At 45.1% G+C, this 21577-nt stretch overlaps 1 protein-coding gene across 1 annotated transcript in view; it reads left to right on the top strand.

Annotated features, from left to right (window-relative positions):
- LOC117307482 (uncharacterized) overlaps positions 1–21577 on the top strand; it is a 186029-nt gene that overhangs the window by 4132 nt on the left and 160320 nt on the right. The window lies entirely within an intron of this gene.

Genomic DNA, 21577 nt, shown 5'->3' with positions numbered 1-21577 from the left:
GCTCCCTGTGTGGCCTTGAACATGTTGCTTTCCCTCTCTGGGCCTCAGTTTCCCCAACTGTGTAATGATGGGATTGGCCGATGCTCTCTAAGTCCCTTCTGGTTCTGGCTAGATGACTTGTTTCTAAAAATAAGTGACAGACCTAGACCAGGAGTCGCTTGAGAGTAGGGACCATAATCACCCTGGCACAGGGCCTAGAACACAACACGTGCTTAATATTTGCAGCATTAATCAATCCATGACTTCGTTTCTCTGTTTCAAGATGCTGATGATCAGTTCAGGGAGCTCTAGGTCTGTGCTGTCTAGGTATGATTCTCTCCACCGATAGGGGACTGCGTTGGGATCAGTGCTTCCCAAATCAGACTACCAGCCACCTGAGAAGATTTTCATACAGATTCCCAGGTCCCTCTTCAGAATCAGTGCATTAGAATCTCTAGCGGCAGAGGCTGAGGCTCCACCTTCAGACGTGTTCCAAAGGTGATTCTGAGGCAGGTGATTCTCTGTCTTCTGATGGAGAAGTGCCTTGAGATACCATGCCTCTACGATGATTTAAGATAGTATTGTCCCCGTGGGAATTTGGAAGGTCTGTCTCAATCCCACATTCTCTGGGAAGCCTTCCTTACCTCAAACCACAGCCTGTTGAAGCGAAGGGAGTGTTGAAGGCCAGGAATTCTTTAAATGAGTTAAAGCACAGAAGCATTTGAACAGGGGCTGACACAGAGTATGTAGTCAATAAATGCTATTTATTCAACCACCTCATTTTGCTGAAGCCTAGAGACGGGGAACAATTTACCCAAGTTCCCAAAGCAAACTGATGGCAGAGAGGGGACCAGAATCCAGGTCTAGACTCCATTCTCAGGCCCTCTTGACTTTGTTCTGGTGTCTCCTGAAGGTCATATTTAACCAAAGATACAAACATCTGTATACATATCAGTTTGTCAGAAATCCACTGTTCATTAGCATCAGCAGGCATCTAGGATCCCTCAAAATATGTGCCTAGGAGCTTCTCTGGTGGCGCAGTGGTTGAGAGTCCGCCTGCCGGTGCAGGGGACACGGGTTCGTGCCCCAGTCCGGGAAGATCCCACATGCCGCGGAGCGGCTGGGCCCGTGAGCCATGGTTGCTGAGCCTGCGCGTCCGGAGCCTGTGCCCCACAACGGGAGAGGCCACAACAGTGAGAGGCCTGCGTACCGCAAAAAAAAATGTGCCTAGCATCATGTCAACTCGATGAAAGATGTCAAAAAGGTTTCTGAAAGTTACAGTCCCTGCCTTCGAAGTGTGTCCAACAGAGCCAGGACAAGGGTAAGGCAAGTGCAGAGCTGGCACCCGCGAGCGAGTGCCTCTTTAAATGGTGCACCCTGAGTGCCTGACTTGCCTCACCCTAGTCCTAGACCTGCTGTTTGGTTTCCCCGGGGGAGACAAGAAGGAGTCAGAGCCTGAGGCTTGCAGTGGGGCCACAGACAAGTTACCTTCTTTCTCTGGGCCTCAGTTGGTCAATCTGTTAGATAAGAGTCTTCGACAATCTCTCCGTGGTGGTCTCTGTGGCTCTACAGTTCCAAGGGTCTAAGGAAGACCTGTGCTGCCCCAGACTCGGGAGTACTGATCGCATGGACAGTGGGCTGGGAGTTTGAGGGAGCATGGCCTGCCGTTGGGTTGGGCCTTCATGCTGCAGACTACTTTCAAAGGAGGTCTGAGCCTCAGTACAAAGACCATGAAGACAAGGTTGAAAACAACACTTGCCAGTCTTTTCACCATAAGCCTTTCTAGCACATTTGGTTGATTTGTTCCCAGGAACCCTATGTTTTGAAAGATGTTATTCTCCGCCAGGATGTTTCCCCTTGCCCTCAGGTTAAAGTCCAAATTCCTTAGCGCTTCAGACAGTATCCTCCAAATCCAGCCACTTCCTCATCTTTTGCCACACTCCTCTTATTCTCTCTACCCAGCTGTACTGGACTGTTCTCCAGTTCTTCCACCATGCCGTTCTCTCTCACCTCCAGGTCTTGTCTATGTTGTTGAGTTCTGTCTGGAACTCTCCATGTTCTCTCTCTTTTACTGCTTCTCTCCCACCATTTTCAGGTTTCAGCATCCTGTCAACACCGTGGAAAGAGTTTTATTCAGGTCCCCTTGCTTTATTCTATTATAGTTCCTAGAGTATTTGACATTTTCTACATCAAGCCTTTGTTGTACTTTACCATCATTTCTTCTTTTTCTGTTTTCTACAACAAATCATAAGGTCCACAAAGGCTTCATTCTCACCACTTTGCAGAGGGCTTAATACACAGTAGATGCTCAGTAACTATCTATTAAATAAACAAATGCCAAATAAAACACTGTTTGGCAAATGGAATAAACAGATCTTGAGGTCAGCATGTGCTATCAAGTTTGAGCCCACAAAACTGGTCTGATTACAGCTGCTAGTAAGATTTGAGATGTGTGAGTTTGTCAGAGGAGAGCAGATGATTTCATCTGGGTCTCAGGAAAGGAAGGGTGGAGACAGATACTCTAGAGGAATCATAAGCCAGTTTTGTTCCCAGCCTGAGAACATGCCCTACTGCATCCCAGATAAGTGGGCACCCAGTACCCCTTCACTCTCTCTTTTTTAGACGTATTTGGGGAGCTCCCTATCTACCTGCTTGGTGGGTGGATGGGGACTGTAGATGATTAAAAGGTTTTTTAAAAAGTGCTGATGCTCTGCGTCTTTGAGGCAGATAGAGCATGAGTTAATAAATAAGAAGGGCGTAAAAAGTGAAAACAATGGAAGCCAGCCCTATGGGTGCTGAGTAAGCACTGGACTCAGTGACGGAGTCAGCCAGCCCAACTGATGGGTCCAGATGGCAGTGGCAGAAGGGAGGCCCAGCCCCACCACTTCAGTGCCAACTCAAATGGTGGCACTGTTTTGCAATCAAGACAGGATTGCAGAACCTAGGTGGGGCCCTGAAGCTGCTGGTTTCCTAAATAATTGGCAGGTGCTGTCTTAGAGCTAGCCAGGGGACAGGAAGAGAGGTGGCTAGAGCCTTTGCTTTTCAGACCAATGCCTTCCAAACTCTGGGCCTCAGTTTCCTCATCTATGGAATAAAGAGTTGGACAAGTTGACCTCAAAGGCCAACCTTTTGGATAATAAGAGGAGCAGCCAGCATTCACCCAACATCCTGTATGTACCAGGTACTGCCTTAGATTTATTGACTTTTGGAAAAATCCCTGTAACTTCATGAGGTAGCTAACATTATTATCCCCATTTTAGAGATGAAGAAACTAACACATAGGTTAAATCACTTCGCTTAAGGTCATGCGGCTGGTAGGTGGCACAACCAGGATTCTGACCCAGATGTCCTGTTTCCAGAGTCCTTGTCATTATCTGTAAGCCTGTGCTGTTCAACATGGCAGCCAATAGCTGGATGTGGCATGTGAGCACTTGGAATGTGGCTAGTCCAAACTGAGATGTGCTGTGAATGTAAAATACACACTGGTTTGTGAAGACTTAGTAAGAAAAAAAGAAGGTAAAAACATCTCGATAAATTTTTATATCATTACGTGTTGAAACGTTAATATTTTTATATATTGGATTAAAGAAACTATATTCTTGAAGTTAATTCCACCTCTCTCTTTTTACTTTGCAAAATGTGACCAATAGAAAAATTTAAATTACATACACAACTGACATTATGTTTCTATTGGATCGTGCTGGGTTTGAGCTGTATATTCATACAACATTGCTATAGGATTATAGTTGTCTCTGTGAAATCTAGGCTTATCCCCTGTCTGAGGTCCCCAAGACCACCTCCCGGTTCAATGATTTGCCATTAGCACTCACAGAACTCAACATATAATCATGCTCACACTATGACTTAGTACAGTAATAGGTTACAGAACAAATCAACCAAGGGAAAAGGTACACGAGACAAAGACTGGGTGAAATCAGGCACAAGCTTCTAAGAGGCCTCTCCCAGCTGAGTCACACAGGCTGTACTGAATTCCTCTAGCAACAAAGTGTGACAACACATGTAAAGCGTCCACCAGGGAGGCCCCTTAGACTCAGTGCTCAGTTTTTATTGGGGGCTGGCCATGTAGGCATCCTCTGCCTAGCATGTACCAAGATGCCAGACTCCCAGAAGGAGAGCAGGAATTCAGCACAAGCCGCATTGTTTGTCCAAATAGTTTAGGCCTAGTGAGCCACGCTTATCAGTTCTGGGAATGGTGGAAATCCTCCTGAAATCAAAGTCGCTGAACATCAACCCAGGGCCAGTTGTGCAAGCAGATCTTTCTAAGCATAGCAATTTCAGGCTTGCATGTTAACTCTTTTCCTCAGATCTTGCAATTAAACTTCAGCAGGACCTGGCCTGGCAAATACTAGGTTTATTGAATTTACCTGAAACGGAGTTAATGACTCTCACTTCCTCTAATGCCCACTTCATTGGAGGGAGGATTATAAAAAACGGGAAGAGTCCCTAGAAACGATCTCATTCAACCCTCTGATTTGAGAGGCTGAGGTTCCAAGAGGCTGAGTGATTTGTCCAGGGACCCACAGCAAAGACAGGCATCTGCAAGTGTCACACCTATGCTGGATACCATTCCAAGCTTTCAGACAAAATGTCCCTTCCCTTCTCTTGGAACCTAAAATGTGTACCCTTTTCCCCATTTCTTAGTAGTAGGGAGCCCTACCTATGTCTCTGCTGGCCTCATTTTTCCTGCCCTCCATCCTCTCTATGTTGTTGTTTGGCTGGGAGACTACTGTGCTGGAGTAGCAATAATGACCTTCATAAACAGTCACTAAACAGTGGACAACCCGTATTCTACTTCCTCTGGTTAACTGACAATGCACAAAACCAATGAGGACTAGTGGGAACTAATAAACTCTAGAGTAGGACAAGCAGATGGAGTGGGTAGCCCATCACCCCTCCTCCCTCACTTCTCCCAACATGACCGCAGATAACAAATGGCCAGGTCTGGTCCACATCATCGTCACCCCTTCCCCAACTCAGAGGTTCATGTCAGGGGTGTACTTGAGAAAGTTTTGGACTGAGAGTCTGGAGTCCTGATCCTATCTCCATAGGTGCCATAGGCTAGTCCCATCTCTCTGAGCCCTGACGTCCCCAACTCTGAAACAAGTTAGAATTCTAAGGTTTTGTCCATCCTAGTCAGTCTCTGACTGCGCAGTGTCTCATGAACTGACCCCAGGAAGGAGTCCCTGAGGACAAATGGAGTGGTGGCCTGGAGAATCTGCCTGGTCGGGTTGGGTTACAGGGTGAGGGTGGACTGTGGGTAAATCATGTTGTCTCCTCCTTTGTGGCTACCATCACTGTCACCCTCAAGCAGTTATTCTGAGCTTTAGATGAGCCAGGACACTTAGTTCAGAGTCTGCCTGTTACCACCCCCATCCATGTTCCCTGTATGATGAAGAGGTTGGGCCTGATGTCTCTGGGGCCCTAAACTTGTTCAGATGCACTCTACTGCCACCTGGCTGGGTGACTTCTGCTAAAGTAGATTCACCTTTCTGGGGCTTCACCTTCCCCAGCTGTTAAGTGGGGTCAATAATTTCTGCCCTGACTGCTCTTAAGCCTTTTAGGAGGCTCTGGTGGAGTATTAGAGCTGCAAGATGCTAGAATATGAGCTCCATAAAGGACTGAGAAATTATAATTTTTTTCTTCCAATTAATTCTTTGTCTCCAAAGCCATGCCTTGTCCATGTCTTTTCCTCATATTGACGAGCTCTTAAAACTTACTAAACTGAGTGTTAATTAATTCAACAAGTGTTTCTTCCTTTTTTTTTTTTTTTTTTTTTTTTTGCGGTACGCGGGCCTCTCGCTGTTGTGGCCTCTCCCGTTGCGGAGCACAGGCTCCGGACGCGCAGGCTCAGCGGCCATGGCTCACGGGCCCAGCCGCTCCGCGGCATGTGGGATCCTCCCGGACTGGGGCATGATACCGCATCCCCTGCATCGGCAGGTGGACTCTCAACCACTGTGCCACCAGGGAAGCCCAACAGGTGTTTCTTAAGCATCTACTACGTACTATGCACTGTGCCAACTGTTAAGGATTCTATGATTCAGGGAGAACAGGATGTGATTCCTGCCCTCCAGGAGCTCACGGTCTGGCGCAGGGACAACAGCAAACTGGCTACACAGGGTGACAGATGCTCTTGAAGGAGAAAGTGCAGCACAAAGAGAGGCACCTCACCTGGATTCGTGGGAGCAGGGCTGGCTTCCAGGTGGAAGTAACTAGTGACTGAGAAGGAGCAAGAGTTAGCTGGGTGAGAGACATGAAAGAAGTAGCAAAAAAGAGATCGTGTTTGGGGCTAAAAGAACCAATAGATCAAGGGTCAAGTGGGCCCCTTCCAACTTTGACACGCAGGTTTTTCATGGCTGAAGCAGAGAGTTCAAGGTGAAAAGTGACAAGAGGTAAGGCTGGAGAGGTAAATAAGGGCAGATGGAGATGGGCTTTCGCAGCCTTGGACTTTATTTTGAGGACAATAGACAGAAGAAAACTCCCCGCTCCATCATTTTGTTTTGCTATTCTTTTATTACTTTCCACAATTTTAAGTGCTCTCATTCATTTATTTATCTACCTACTCATGGTCTGTCCCATTCTCCTTCCACCTAGAATGTAAACAGCATGATGTCAGAGACTATGTCTTATTCTCTGCTGTAACTTCAGCCCTAGAAAAGAACCAAGCACACATAGAGCATATTTAATTAATAGTTGTTTAAGAGTGAATGAATGAATGAATGAATGCAAAAAAAGAAAGAGGAGACATAGGTTTGAGGGTGTTCCTTGTACTTTGCCTTTATTTAGGGAGAAGCCTCCCCCTCCCCACCCTCCATAGGGGAGGGTTGCAGCTCAGAAAGTTTTGTCTCTTCAGGAAGTGAAGTGCAGGTGAGGGTGAGAAATGGGCTAGGGAGAAGGATGATGCCTGACCCTGGAGTTGAAAGCCTAACTGAGGTCTGGACATCAAATTCCTTTTCCTTAAGGCTCTGTGGTCCATGGGAAATAACCTGGCCCTCACACTGAACTCCAAAACATTTTAGGGCATCTGGGTCAGAATCTGGCCTTCTCCTACTTCTCAGGCTTTGATCTCTCAACCTCATTAGATTATCAGCCCAGAAGGGTCCTTGGAGATGATCTAGTTCCTTTGACTCCAAGTGTATGGTCCTTAGACTCCACTGACAGACATTCCCACTGCTGCCTACCCTGCTCCTGGTGCCTCTTATACAACGTTAAGTTGACGAATTCATATCAGCTTTAGACTTTATGTTTTTGAGAGGTAGAAGTTCTTTCTCAGGTTACCCCTTGCCTTGCTTCTCCTCTCACTTTCCATCTATTCATGGTCCTCCCAAGTCAAGGCTCTGGATGAAGTCTGGGCAAGTCAGGTCCTGAAGGTTCACCCCAGGCTCTAAGCCTTACTTCTCTGCCTCTTCCAAAACCAGCTACTGGCTTCTCCCCCAACTCTAGACAGCAGGACCATACCTGTCGTGTTCAAAGATGTCAAGCCTAGCATGCAGCAAAAAGTTCCTGGAGAAGGGCTCTTCCTCTCCCAAATGCCCAAGAAATGTGGGAACCTCGTGACTGAGTTTGAAGTGATCTTCCCCTCAAAATTGCCCAGGCATCAAGAACCATGCTTGAGCAGGGTTTTCCTCTGTAGCCACCCGTGTTCCCTAAGGACTGACCAGGGAACTTTCCAGAACACAAGGATCTCTGGAACCATCCACGAGTTTTGGACCTGTGAGAGAGTAGGAGAGCCCAGGGAGGGCTTTCCTGCTGCTGAATGTTTTCCAGAGAATATATTATAATCTTTCAAAGTTGAAAAAACAATTAGTGGGGACAGATGGCATTAAGGCGGGACCTCCAAAAGAAAGGACATATCTCTCCCACACAGGGTCTGGTCTCTCTCTGTGGCTTGTGGGTCAGGGTGGACAGGGTTGGAAAGACGACTGGGAGTCCAGGCTCATTGGTGTTATCTGCTTGGCCAGCTCAGTCAGACAAATGAAAGGTTCTTGTGTTTTGGGCTGTGGGTTTAAGCCCCAGGCACTGGGAAGCATAAAAGAGTCTTGCTGACTTTGGCATCAGAGAAACCTGTGTGCAAGCCCCAGATCTGCCCCTTTCTAGCTATTTCACCTTGGGTAAGGCATCTTTCCTCATTTGTAAAATGGAGATTTTATGTGGACTGAGAGAATGCCTGTGAACACATTTGGTGCAGGGTGTGCAATATGTCCCCCTGGTTATTATTATTAAAGATGCCAGTGGTGACCCCACGTATCCTAGCCATGCAGGGGATGCCTGAAACAAGCCTCCTCGAGGGCATGGAGGCTGGGGCTCTGACCCTCAGTCTCTGACCATCCCATTGTCCCCTCCAATCTCCATCTGCAATTCTACAACTCAGCACTGCTCTGTGATCTCAGACCAGTCCTTAGAGTGTCTCTGGTCGTCTCTGCCCTTTCTGCCCCGTGAGAAGTTGGACCAGATGACCTCTAAGGGCTCTATCTGGTTTTGAAAGTCTTTGACTAGTTTCCTAGGGTCTCTCTGGGACAGTCAAGTACTTTGTGTACCTAGAATGTAAGCAGCACGGTGTCAGAGACTATGTCTTATTCTCTGCTGCAACTCCAGCCCTAGAAAAGTACCAGGCACACACAGAGGGTTTTTAATTAACAATTATTTAAGAATGAATGAGTGGGGGCTTCCCTGGTGGCACAGTGGTTGAGAGTCCGCCTGCCGAGGCAGGGGACGCGGGTTCGTGCCCCAGTCCGGGAAGATCCCACATGCCGCGGAGCGGCTGGGTCCGTGAGCCATGGCCGCTGAGCCTGCGCATCCGGAGCCTGTGCTCCGCAGCGGGAGAGGCCACAACAGTGAGAGGCCCGTGTACCGGAAAAAAAAAAAAAAAAAAAGAAAGAAAAAGAATGAATGAGTGAATGAATGAATGAGAAATAGAAAGGGGAGACATAGATTTGGGAGTGTCCCTTAATCCTTGTACTTTGCCTTTATTTAAGCAGAATCTTGTGTACAAGAGTCTGATCTGTTCTCATCCAGAGGTCAACAAAGGGGAGGAATGTGAGGTTTCAGGACTTTGTAACACTCTGAGAGGATGTCCTGCTCTTCCCACGTGCACACCACCCGTTCTTTGCTTTTTTTTTTTTTACATACTAAAGCTTTTTTTTTTTTAATAATTGAAATATGTTTGACATAATGTTGTACCCACCCTGTTCTACCTCCCCATTTACGCAGAATAGCTAAGATTAACTGCATGCCTTCTATGGGCTAGGCTCTGTTCTAAGTGATCTAAACAGACTAATTTATTTAATCCTCATAACAACCCTATAAAATACACATAAATTCCATTTTAAAATTGAGGAAACTGGGGCATGGAGAGGTTAGTAACCCAAGCTAGTAAGTGGTGGAGACAAGGTTCCAGCTCAGATAATCTGGCTCCAGGGCCTGATACTCTCCACTTTTATTGCACGCTGTGCTGAGTCCAGAGAGTGAAGGGGACTTGCCCAGAGTCCCCTTCGGTAACGCCCAAAAGTTACCCCACGGTAACTTACGCAATGATCTCTGACCATTAAGCCACTGGAATAGTCATATTGACGGCAACAACAAGCCAAAGAGTAAAGCATCTTCGACGCTCCCTTTCCACATCCTCCCTCCACCCCCAAATCCTGTGGGCTATTTACTAAAAGCAGAGAGGCTAGGGTGTGGCCTTGTAGTAAGTGCCAAGGCTGGCTGGCTGGCCCTACAGTGGGCCGCCCTCCTCAGGGCAAGCCTGACTGCCTCTCCCATCCGCCCAGGCAGCAGAAGCACAGTCAGAGGGGCTGAAAGTGCCCCGGGGCGGGGTGGGGGGGTAGGGGCGGGTAGTTGGGGCAGGACTGGGGCAGGAAATTAGAAAGTAAAAAGGGCAGGGACCAGAGTTAGGGAGAAGGGATGGGGTGGAGAGGGAAAAAGGGAAAGACAAATGTGTGCTGTTTTTTTTTTAACATCTTTATTGGAGTATAATTGCTTTACAATGGTGTGTTAGTTGCTGCTGTATAACAAAGTGAATCAGCTATACTATACATATGTTCCCATATCCCCTCCCTCTTGCGTCTCCCTCCCACCCTCCCTATCCCACCCCTCCAGGCGGTCACAAAGCACTGAGCTGATCTCCCTGTGCTATGCGGCTGCTTCCCACTAGCTGTCTATTTTACATTTGGTAGTGTATATATGTCCATGCCTCTCTCTCACTTCATCCCAGCTTACCCTTCCCCCTCCCCGTGTCCTCAAGTCCAGACAAATGTGTTTTAAATACTCACTGTGTGTGCCAAACACAGTGCTAGAGACCTTCCCATACCTCCTCCAGGGAGGGCCCTGTCATTACCCCCATGTTGTAAGGGAGGAAACTGGGACTCAGAGGGATGGTTTACCTGCCCAAAGTTATGGGGTGTGTCTATTGTGAAAATGTATCTTTTTTTCATTATAGAAGATAGGAAAGGAATGACGGGAGAAAGGAAAGAGGAGGGGAATGGGGAGAAAGGAGGAGGCAGTGAGGTGTGGGTGTCTTGGCACTCTGCCCCCTGCAAGGACAACGGGCCCAGAGTTGTCCTTGCGTCCCAGAAGGCTCACTGGGAGAATGTTTATGAGAAACCTCAACATTGAGAAGGAGCATGACCTCCCAGCCTGTCTGTCCCTGCCCCGTGACCGCTTCTGGCTATAAACAGCCTGTTTATTAACCCCAGGAAACTGGCTCCTCCGCCACTTAGCTTTATCTCCTGGAATGGGCAGGCTTGGAGAGCAGGGGCTGCCTGGCCAAGAGTTTCCAGACGGGGAGGAGCAGCTGCTAGGAACTTGATGATCCTTAAAGAACTGTGCCAAAAGCAGCCACAGACAGTCCCCACTCTGTCTGCACTCCACCCCCTTGCAGACTTGCTCAAGTCAGCACGGTGGGTTAATAGGCCGGAAAAGCCCTTGACCCAATGGTTGCCACTTTAAGGGAATTAAAGTTTGATTCACTCATTATCTTCCCTAATGATCCCCATCATTTTAGATCAATGTGGTGACACCAAATGAAATCATGGCTCTAAAGGCACTTGGCAAAATGAACCCCCCCGACCCCCAGTCCAGCACCTGAGAAGTTGTTCCCTCACCCAGTCCCTTATACCTCCCCCATCTCTCTGACCCCCATTCAATCGCTTATGGATTTTGTCCTAACACTCACCCACTGCATGCTTACCACTACACACCAAGTCTCGGCTGTGAAATGAGGGTTATAATTGTATTGACCTACTAGGTTGCTGGAGGAATCAAATGAGATACTTTCTATAAAGTTTAGTACCACGCCTGGCACCTCTCTGTACTCAATCAGTGTTAGCAACATCTATTGCCAGGTGTCTGTTGAAAAATTCCATAAAAGGCCTCCCACAATGTTCTTGTAAGTAACCTGGAGTGGGAATATTTTTGAATGGGGGACAAGAGATGAGGCAGGAACTGGCTGGGATTGGAACAGGAGGAAGTGGACTTCACCAGTAGCTTGAAGGACTGGAATGAGAACACCAAGAATGCTGGAATTTCTGGGAAAGGGAGGGCGTGTGCAAACACAAGAATTGGATGAAAGGTCATAGGACATTTACAACTCAGGAGAGAACAACAAACACCAGCTCATTCCAAGGCTAGTGGTGGGACACGGTGACCTTTCCAGGACACAGGAGCTTGTGGCTATAATTGAAAGGTGTTGAAAACTAGCTGAGCTCACAGCGCTCATCCTGCTGGTTGCCTCTGCAGAGTCGGTGCGTGTTGTGGTTCCCCCCTCCACTTTGCACTTCCAGAAACTTCTCCCAGTGTTCCCAATACTATTTCCCTACCCCCCATAGCCTTGGAATATGTCCCCAGCTCTTCCATTCTCTCTTATTCCCATTGAATCTATATATTTTTTAGTACTTTTATTCACATAAGTCATTATGATTGCATTCTTCTTATAAAATTAAAACTAAGGCTAAAATCCCATTTCACCCCTCTTGCTCTTCATTTTTTAAAATTAATGTTTATTGGAGTATAGTTGCTTTACAATGTTGTGTTAGTTTCTGCTGTACAGCACAGTGAATCAGCTATACGTATACATATACCCCCTCTTTTTTGGATTTCCTTCCCATTTAGGTCACCTCTTGCTCTCCATTTTTCTCACAACTCTTTTCCTCCAGCATAATTAACAGTATGATGCTTCCAGAATCCTTCCAGAATCCTTCCAGAATTTTCTCTGTGTGCACACACACCCACACACAATATTTAAAATATATGTGACAACATTTTTTGTTTAGCTTCTTTTCTTCTTTTTTAGTAAGTAGCACTACACGTTATTATTATTGTGCTATAACTTGCTTTTCTCTCCCACTCTATGTTTTGGAAATCTGTCCATGTTAGCATTTTTTTATCTACTTAATTTTTAACCACTGCACAATGTGGCTGTTTCATGGTTTATTTATTCACTCCTCCCCTCACCCCACCTTTCACTGCTACAAACAATGCTGCTGTGAACATCCTTCATACACTTTCTTGTGAACTTGGGATTTTTTTTCTCTACAACAGAAATCTGACAGTGGAATTACAGGTTATCAGGGTACAAACATCCCCTGCTGAATCCTAAGTATAGATTCTCCCTGGCCTGCTCCCAGTCATTTCCACTGATTCTCGGGTACCACATCTAAGTCACCAGCTTCCTGCTCCTAACTCCCCACTGAACATCTCTACCCAGAAGTCCCTCAGGTTCCTCAATCTTATATAGGAAAAGACACCTTCTCTCCCCATGGCCCCCTCCTGGTGTACACGCTTACATTCTCCCAGTTGCCCCAACATGTAAACCGTAATAATGGTCCTCTCCTCTCTCCCCATTGTCTAATGAGATGTCATATCTTGTGGATTTTATCTCAGTAATGTCTTTCAGTTCTCATTTCTTCTCTGGTTACCTTTGGCCAGGATATTATTTTAACAATCCCCTAATAGTCTCCTTGTTCCCTTATGCAACGCATCAAATTTATCTTCACAAAGCACAGGTGATGTCATTCTCTTTGGTTGGTTCCCCCGCTATGAAACACAGTGGGATCTCCTTGGCTTGCTCTTCACAGGTTTCTCCAATCTGGCTCAGTTTTCTCCCTCTAGTTTTTATCTCTCCAGATCCCTCCTCTTTCACCTGGAGTAACCTGAAGTGGGAATATCCAGGCACACCGATCCCCTTGCATTCCCAAATGTGCCCGTATTTCTTGCCTCCAAGACTTTGTTTCTCTGTTTCCTCTCCTAGAAGTCTCTCTCCTAGCTCTGCCTATTGAAGGTCTACCATTCCTTCTAGGACCTGCCAAATACACATTAAGGATGTGGGTTCCAGGGTTCTGACACAAGTAGCCAGTTTCTTAACCTCTCTAATCATCCATTTTCTTCCCTATAAAAAGGTCATTAACACCTTCCAGATCTGTGGGGAACTTTTAGTTAGATTATGCATATAAAGGATTTAGCAGAGTGCCTCCTAGAGTAAATGCTAAATAAACCTTAACTCTTATTGGCGTCATGCTTCTTTTATAAAGCTGTGCTTGGTCTCACCATCAAAGGGACTTTCTTGACTTCCAGCGCTCTCTTTATTCTAGTGGGCATCTAGTCATTCAGTTTCTTATGTCTAAGTCTGTCCTCACACCTGATAATGACCCCCTGAGGATCAGGGATCCTCTAATTCTTTTTTTTTTAAAATAGATTTATTTTTGGCCGCATTCGTTGATGCACGCGGGCTTTTCTCTAGTTGCTGCGAGTCGGGGCTACTCTTCATTGTGGTGCGTGGGCTTCTCATTGCGGTGGCTTCTCTTGTTGTGGAGCACAGGCTCTAGGCATGTGGGCTTCAGTAATTGTGGCACGTGGGCTCAGTAGTTGTGGCACACGGGCTGAGTTGCTCTGCGGCATGTGGGATCTTCCTGGACCAGGGCTCAAAACTGTGTCCCCTGCAATGGCAGGCAGATTCTTAACCACTGCGCCAACAGGGAAGTCCCTCATTTTTAAAAAATAAATTTATTTATTTTTGGCTGCGTTGGGTCTTCGTTGCTGTGCACGAGCTTTCTCTAGTTGTGGCGAGCGGGGGCTACTCTTCGTTGCGGTGCGCGGGCTTCTCATTGTGGTGGCTTCTCTTTGTTGCGGAGCACAGGCTCTGGGCGCGCAGGCTTCAGTAGCTGTGGCACATGGACTCAGTAGTTGTGGTGCACAGGCTTAGTTGCTCCATGGCATGTGGGAATCTTCCTAGACCAGGGCTCGAACCCATGTCCTCTGCATTGGCAGGCAAATTCTTAACCACTGCACCACCAGGGAAGTCCCTTTGATTCATTTCTGCATGCCTCAGAGTGTCCCCAGCACAGTGCCTAGACCTGAACTGAATGTAAGGAGAATGCCACTGTCAATTTGGAAGTGCTGTGAAGGAAAGAGAGCCAGCTATATGGAACCAGAAGACAGCTTTGAATCCCACCTTGGCACTCACTGGTTGGTAAGAATCCATACACACCACCCAGTTTCCGTATCCATAAAATGAGGAAAATACTACCACCAGCCTCACAAGGTTGGGGTGAGCTTCTGTGTGCCAAAGAACTTTCTTTCTTCCTTTTTTTTTTTCTTTCCTGAAAGCAAAAGAGTAAGAACTTTTTAGTTGTTTTTGTTTTTTGAATCTTAGTTTGTCTTCTCACAGTAGCCTGCTTCCCCCTTGTGGAAAAAATTCAAATTACATGTTAAAATCAGTCAATATAAATAATCTGGGAGCCAGAGGTTGATCTCAGCATTGTTTATATCACTGAAAAACTGAAAACAAACCAGGCCTTCAAACAGGAGTTTGGCTACGTATACATGCACACGGGGGAAATTATCGAGCCATTTGAGTATAAGGAAATAGATGTGTAGGGTGTCCTTCTAAGTAAAACCCTAATTATAAACACACAAACTTTGCACAGTTTTGTAAGTGTCTACACACATGTGAAAGGATAGTACATTAAATGTTAATAGTGCTTGGGCTTCCCTGGTGGCGCAGTGGTTAAGAATCCGCCTGCCAGTGCAGGGGACACGGGTTCAAGCCCTGGTCCGGGAAGATCCCACATGCCGCGGAGCAACTAAGCCCGTGCGCCACAACTACCGAGCCTGCGCTCTAGAGCCCGTACTCCGCAACGAGAGAAGCCATCGCAATGAGAAGCCTGTGCACCGCAATGAAGAGTGGTCCCCGCTCGCCGCAACTAGAGAAAGCCCGCGCGCAGCAACGGAGACACAAAGCAGCCAAAAATAAATAAATAAAATAAATTAAAAAAAAATGTTAATAGTGCTTATGTTGGGTAGTGAAATTCAGTTGCTTTTCACCTTCTCTACTGTTGTATGTCTGAGTTGTTAACAATGACCTTATTGCTATTAGAAAATTTTAATTGTGGGGGAAACTATCTGTAAAACAAGAAACCCCTTAGTTACCTGTTGTGACAGGCCAGTCTGAATCAGGGAGTAGTCTGAGTCATGGATTCTAAAAATATTTCATGCTCCAATGCAGTGCATGCTTATACACAGCAAACTAGTGCTGAAGTCAACCCCAGATATGCGGATCCCATTGAGAGGCAGCATCAACCGTCAAATGATAACAGATACCTATCTGCTCCTTGGGCCTGCTGCATGCAGAGAGCCCGGGCAGGAGAGGGTGGGAACAGCAAGCCAAGGGGAATAAAGGATCTTGGGCTGGAGTTCTGGGAGCCTCTCATAAGTGGGCCGATGGGAGCTGTGCATCCACGGTTCTTGGCCAGGCTGATCTGAAGTCCTGAATCTGACCCTCTGTTCCCAGCCCCAGTCAGACATGCAGCCTAGACAAAATCCCAGAACCGTCCAGGCCTTGCTGGAGACACTGACCAGTGAGCAAGTGTGTCCTCTAGGGCTCTAGTCTAGAGTGGGGGAACACTGGAGCATGAAGAGGACAAATGTGGTAAGTGTTGGAGACCAGGAGGACCTCTGGAGCTCAGGGGACAGAAAGAACCTCCTGGGAGTCAGGCGGCTGAGGAAGTTCCTGGAGGAGGTTGCAAATAAGTTGAATACACATTTGTTCAGCATTTTACCCAGGGTTTTTCAAAGATTCAGCACCCAAGGGCCACCTAATGGATAGCCAGAGCATATGAAGATTATACATTTTACGTTTTTTGTTAGTCACTATTTAAAACAAAATTTAAATTATATAAAAGTAATACTCTCCTACCAGTGAGAGGGATGATACTACTTTTAGTCTTTAACTGAAGTGTGTATATCTGGCTCCATGAGGGAAGGTCAGTTTTACTTCTGGTTGTTTTCTTTTTCTTTCTGCTATATTAGAAAAATCTGAACTTAAAACTGTGGGTCATCAGTCACTGTGGAAAACAGTATGGTGGTTCCTCAAAAAATTAAACACAGAATTACCATATGATCCAGCAATTCCACTTTTAGGTATATACCTAAAAGAATTGGATGCAGGGACTCAGACTTGTGCTCTTAACCAGTGAGCAATACTACCTTCCCAGCTGTCCAGAGAGCTTTTAAAACTTGAATGACAAAAGCTGATTCCAGTAGTACCAGAGGGCCAGTGAACGTCATAACTGACAGTTACATTCAGTGGCTTCAAGGAGAACAGCCATTTATAGAGCCATGAATATATGAGGCAAGCTTAAGTGTAGGTGCTTGGTGTCTTCACTGCAAACAGAACCTCATTCTCCATTAAACAGGAAGTGTGATCTCAGAGTTCCAAGTCACAGACTTGTACAAGCAGCAGAGTTAGCCTACTCTCCAGAGCTTATGACATAGTGTCCTCCTGCCCTTTGCTTCTGTCCAGAACACTGAGAAATCAAGATAATATCTGCAAGCCAGGGAAATCTTTTTTTTTTTTTTTGTGGTACACAGGCCTCTCACTGCCGTGGCCTCTCCCGTTGCGGAGCACAGGCTCCGGACGCGCAGGCCCAGCGGCCATGGCTCACGGGCCCAGCCGCTCCGTGGCACGTGGGATCCTCCCAGACCGGGGCACGAACCCGCGTCCCCTGCATCGGCAGGCGGACCCTCAACCATTGCACCACCAGAGAAGCCCCAGGGAAATCTTATAGAGTTCATTCCCGAATGCAAGCCTGGTCCAACATTCATAAATCAATGTAATTCATCCTATTAACAGACGAAATCAGAAAAACCATGAGATCATATCTATAGAGGCAGAAAATGTATTCAACAAAATTCAATACCTATATATGATTTAAAAAAAAAGGAACTGAAGAGAAATGGCACATCCAGACAATGGAATATTATGCAGCACTAAAAAGAAATGACCTATCAAGTCATGAAAAGACATGGAGGGAACTTAAGTGTATATTACTAAGTGAAGGAAGCCAATCTGAAAAGGCTATATACTGTGTGATTCCAACTATATGACATTCTGGAAAAGGTAAAACTATGGAGACATTTAAAAAAGATCAGTGGTTGCCAGGGGTTAGGGGGAGGGAGGGATGTATTGGCAGAGTACTGAGGATTTTTTAGGGCAGTGAAACTATTCTATATGATACCATAATGGTGGATACATGTCATTATACATTTGTAAAAACCCACAGAATATATAGCATCAGGAGTAAACCATAATAGAAACTATGGACTTTGAGTGATTATGATATGTTCGTGTAGGTTCATCAATTATAACAAATGTACCACTCTGGTAGGATATTAATAGTGGTGGAGGCTGTGCCTGTGTAGCGGAACTGTACTTTCTTCTCAATTTTGCTGTGAACCTGAAATTACTCAAAAGAATCAAGTCTATTAAAAATAACTGGGGGACTTCCCTGGTGGCGCAGTGGTTGAGAATCCGCCTGCCAATGCAGGGGACATAGGTTCGATCCCTGGTCCGGGAAGATCCCACATGCCAAGGAGCAACTAAGCCCGTGCGCCACAACTACTGAGCCTGTGCTCTAGAGCCTGTGAGCCACAACTACTGAAGCCCATGCACCTAGAGCCCGTGCTCCGCAACAAGAGAATCCACCGCAATGAGAAGCCCACACACGGCAACAAAGAGTAGCACACCCCTGCAACTAGAGAAAGCCCGCGCGCAGCAAGGAAGACCCAACGCACCCAAAAATAAGCAAAAAACAAACAAACAAAAAACACCTGGGGATTTCCTTGGTGGTCAAGCAGTTAAGACTTCGCGCTCCCAATGAAGGGGGCCTGGGTTCCATCCCTGGTCAGGGAACTAGATCCTGCATGCTGCAACTAAGGGCTCGCATACTGCAACTAAAGATCCCACATGTTGCAACTAAAGATCCCACACATGGCAATGAAGATCCCGTGTGCCACAACTAAGACCCGGCACAGAAAAATAAATTTTTTTTTAAAGTTAAAAAAAAATAACTGGCACATCCATATAATGGAGTATTATCCAGCGACAAAAAGAAATGAGCTATCAAGCCACACAAAAACATGGATGACTCTTAAATGTATATTGCTAGATGAAAGAAGCCAATCTGAAAAGGCAATATGCTATATGATCCCATTTATATGACATAATGGAAAAGGAAAAACTATATGGAAGGAAAAACTATATGGTTTTCAGGGATGTTGAAAGAGGAGGAGAGAGTTGAATAGGTGACGTACAGATGATTTTTAGGGTGTGAAACTATTCTGTATGATACTATAATAATGGATGTACATGACACTATGAAATTGCCAAACCCATAGAACTTAGCAGCATAAGAATTGAACCTTATGTAATCAATTTTTAAAAATAATTTAGGCAGGGACTTCCCTGGTGGCACAGTGGTTAAGAATCCACCTGCCAAGGAAGGGGACACGGGTTCGAGCCCCGGTCTGGGAAGATCCCACATGCCGCGGAGCAACGAAGCCCGTGCGCCACAACTACTGAAGGCCGTGCACCTAGAGCCCATGCTCTGCGACAAGAGAAGCCACAGCAAGGAGAAGCCCGCGCACTGCAACGAAGACTAGACCCCGCTCACCGCAACTAGAGAAAGCCTGCGTGCGGCAATGAAGACCCAACACAGCCATGAATGAATGAATGAATAAATAAATAAATAATTAAAAAAAAATTTAGGCAGTAGGGGGATCTCATGATGGAATTTAAACTTTGATAAAAGAATCTCTGTATGAAATAACTTCACCGTAGGGGGTGATGGGAAAATAATAAACTCGGGATATGAGTGGAGAAGTAAGACCAAAGGCAAGTAAACTACACATAAGTACTGTACTCTGGTTGCTAAAGTTGTTTTCCACAGGGGTTCAGGTTAATAATCCTGGAACTACTACACATGCATACTGGAGCTGAACAATTAAATAAATGGATGGCAGATGGTGCGACCCAGGAGTGAGAGGTTACAGTTAAGCTAGTGGGGAAGGCTAGAAAGATCTACGTGATATTGGATTAGAGTTGGAGACATCAGTATGAAATCATGTTTAGCTTAATGAAGGTAGAGATGGGTACATATACAGATATTTACATAAATACAGATATTTATGTGTATATCCATGGGTTAGTATAAACACGTATGTATCTTGCTCTCTCAGCTGGGAGGGCCTAGAAGCTGTGACACTACAATACCAACAAGCACACCCAGCACTCAGATCTTGGTTTCCTTTTTATATAACAGCTTTATTGAGATTTAATTCACATACATAAAATTCACCTATTTAAAGTGTACATTTCAATGGTTTTAGTATGCATATTTAGTATATTTTAGTGTATTGTGGTGTGACCATCACCATGATCAATTTTAGAATATTTTCATCACCCCCAAAAGAAACTCTGGATCCATTATCAGTCACTCTCCATACCTCCCCAGCCCCCCCAGCCCTAGGCAACCACCAATATACTTGGACTCTCGATTTGCCTAATTTAGACATTTCACGTAAGTGGAATATTGCAACAGGCGGTCCTTGTGACTCGTTTGTTTCACTTAGCATAATTTTTCAAGGTTCATCCATAGTGTGGTATGCATTAGTGCTTTACTTCTTTTCATAGCCAAATAATATTCCATTGGAGGGATATGCCATATTTTATTTATCTATTCATAAGTTTATGGACAGTTAAGTTCTTTCACTTCTTGGGTATTATGAATAATGCTGCTATAAATATTTTGTGTACAAGTTTTTGTGTGGATATATGTTTCCATTTTTCTTGGATATATATCTAGAAGTGAATTAATCTTTTGAGGAACTTTCAGACTTTTCCAAAGCAGCTGCACTATTTTACCTTTTTATCAGCAATGTAGTGTATGAGGGTTCTAATATCTATACATCCTTTCCAACAGTTACTGTTGTCCATCTTTCCAACTATAGCCATCTTCGTGGATATGAGATTGTACCTCACTGTGGTTTTGATTTGCATTTCCCCCCGATGGCTAGTGATGTTCAGCATCTTTTCATGTGCTTATTGGTCATTTGTATATCTTCTTTGGAAAAATGTCTATTCAGATTCTATATCTGTTTTTAAATTGGGTTATTTTTCTTTTCAGTGGGAGTTCTTTATATACTCTAGATACAAGTTCCTTATCATATATATAATTTGCAAAATTTTTTCTCCCATTCTTTTCTTCCGTATCTATTCACTTACATGATGGTATCCTTTGAAGCACAAAATTTTAAAATTTTGATAATATCCGATTTATTTACTTTTTCACTTTGTTGCTTGTGCTTTTGGTGTCATATTTAAGTATCCATTGTCTACGGAAGGTCATGAGACACACCAGGCAAGCTGCCACTAGACAGGGATTATAACTTGATTTCAGAAGTAGCGGTATTCACACCTCCATGTTAAAATAAAGTTCATACCTTATATGTTAAATCCAAAGGTAGATGAATGAAAGTCTTAATTATGAAGAAATTTCAAGGGAAGAGATGAAGGAAGTAGCTGTCTTGATCTCCTCACCCCACCTCATTCACCTTCAATTTTCCACTTTCAGCACCTTCAAACCCTGATAGAGTAAATGCTTTTGACTCTTATGATCAAATAATTTTCCTTTTCCCGCATAGCTTCTGTTTGTCAGGGTTTCAAGATTATTTTATTTTTTTCATCAAGCAACCAAAAAGATATTTCTGTTCCTGTCCTGTGTATTCAAGTTCAGACAAACAGACAATTTCCACGGGCAAAAACTTCTTCCAATCAGTAAATAAGGATTTTTCATTGTTGTTAAGGTGTTGGATTATGTGAGATTTTTGTCAAGCAGATCCAAAATTCTGTGATTCTGTTTCCACGGTGCTGTGATTTAAAAAATTCTAATCCATCGGTGGTTTAGTTGTCAAGGCAGTTATAGGCAGCCTCACCCAGTTCTCTGGGCTCTCTTGTACCTGGAATTTCAGACATGGTTGGTTGGTATTCCCAAGCCAAGTGACATCTTCTTAGAGAAAGTGAATACAGCCCACCTGTAGGTCTATGTGACCTACTTTATAAGGAGAAGACCACAAAAACCATCTTTGTGTTCCATAAGGCAGGCAAATTCCAGTGAGAAGAAAGGACATGAATAAAGTACCCTGGGTAAGTTTTTTTTTTAGAAAGAGAAATAGTCTATTAGCCACTAGAGTCAGATGCCTTTGTGGGGAGAGATGCAAGTATGAATGGAGTGGTCAATATGGCCTTATC

The sequence above is a fragment of the Tursiops truncatus genome, chromosome 3 (genome assembly GCF_011762595.2).
Source record: "Tursiops truncatus isolate mTurTru1 chromosome 3, mTurTru1.mat.Y, whole genome shotgun sequence".
In the NCBI taxonomy this organism is placed as follows: domain Eukaryota; kingdom Metazoa; phylum Chordata; class Mammalia; order Artiodactyla; family Delphinidae; genus Tursiops; species Tursiops truncatus.
This window is presented reverse-complemented; position numbering and strand designations above follow the sequence as displayed.